A 1660-nucleotide genomic window follows, 5' to 3' on the forward strand; every position below is an offset into this window, starting at 1 on the left:
AGCCAGTAACCCGTATGCGCCGCTGACCCAACCCTTCATTTTGTTTTCCAGAATACGGTTCCAGGGCAACACCAAGACCTCCACTCCGGGGAAGCACGTCCGCAACGCCGCGCGTTCCATTCCGACGCTCTCTTAAATGTTATTAGCGCTTAACCTAGCATGTAACAAACACTCTCACATTCATACCGGTAGCAGCGACACGACACGACCACACTTAGCACCTAAGAATAGAAATGTAGCTTATGGGAAAATATATCGTTCTCTTTTGTATCAAAGACCTTTGTTCGTTTCCTTATAAGACCTGCCCCAAATCCGAAACCCTGGCAAGACTGAAGCGTCCGATGGGATAACACGCAGGTAGAACGAAACGAACCGCTACATGGCGCCCGAACAGGTTTTCTTCCGTTTTTATTATTACTATTATTATTATCTTCACTTGATACCCGAGTAGGTTTTGTTGTTCAGAAATCGCGTTAGGAAACCGGAGTGGAGGTTCCCCCACCCATTCCTTCCCTCACCCTGTTTACCCCCGCCATCATGCAAAAACCCCTGCCACCCGTCCAAGCGGTATAAGAGAGTGAAGCAAGCCCCAGTCGAGATCATTCGAGCCAGCTCTTTGACAGAGGAAACATCGGACAGAAACCGCTAACCAATCGCCGAACCGCTCTGAATACTCACCGAATTATTATTGTTACCTGCATCGAATTACCGCCTAATTCCGACCACTCTACCACATCACCCAACACCATGCCTGTTTCATGGATATACCGACTACGAAAAGAACAGCTCGAGGAAGAACATAGAAGAAACGAGATCGATGCCGTGGGATCCATCGCAGTGCTCCGACAAAGACTGGTGAGCTTCGTCAGAGCCAACCCAACGCTCTTTCAAGACAAGCCGGAAGACACCCCAGATTATAAAGAAGATATCGACCGCACCCAGGACCTAGAAGCCATGCAGGACGAGCTAGACAGGCTCAAAAACTTGGCAACGTCCTCACCACGGGGCCCAATATATACGACGTCAACAGTCCAATCAAACTAGACAACACCAGTACGGCATACCAGGCAAGAGAACGCAGCTGAATATTTTGAGAACACAACAACATCGACCAAAATCTTAGACCAAATGCGAAAGTGGAACTGCCACTTCGACGGAAAAAATGTCTACGGATTTCTGGAAAGACTAAAAGAACTCCAGAGAGCCTACAGCTTCTCCGACAACGAAATCCTAAAAGGCTTCCCGGAGCTTCTTAGAGGGGATGCCCAACTGTGGTACCGTAACAGCGAAGCCGATCTCACCACTCTGAACGACGTAGAGCAAAGCTTGAGGAGATTTTACCTCTCCCCACATGAGCTCAGACAACTAGACCAGCAAATTTACAACCGACACCAAGGGAACAGCGAACAGATCCGCAACTACGTAACAACCTTACCAACATTCACAAGAAGACGAGGAGGATTCACACCAGAAAAAACGATGGAAACGTTGTATTACAACATGAAGCCCGGGGAGACATGAAGCCCGGGGAGACTGCAGAAACAAACTGAGAAAATTCTGCTCCTGGTGCGGAACCGATGGCGTCCTCTCCAGAGATTGCTCTTGCAGGACACAGGGAAACGAGAACCGGGCCGGGCCCAGCTAGGCTCGCTCCCGGCCC

This window comes from Belonocnema kinseyi, chromosome 1 (assembly GCF_010883055.1).
Source record: "Belonocnema kinseyi isolate 2016_QV_RU_SX_M_011 chromosome 1, B_treatae_v1, whole genome shotgun sequence".
Lineage (NCBI taxonomy): Eukaryota > Metazoa > Arthropoda > Insecta > Hymenoptera > Cynipidae > Belonocnema > Belonocnema kinseyi.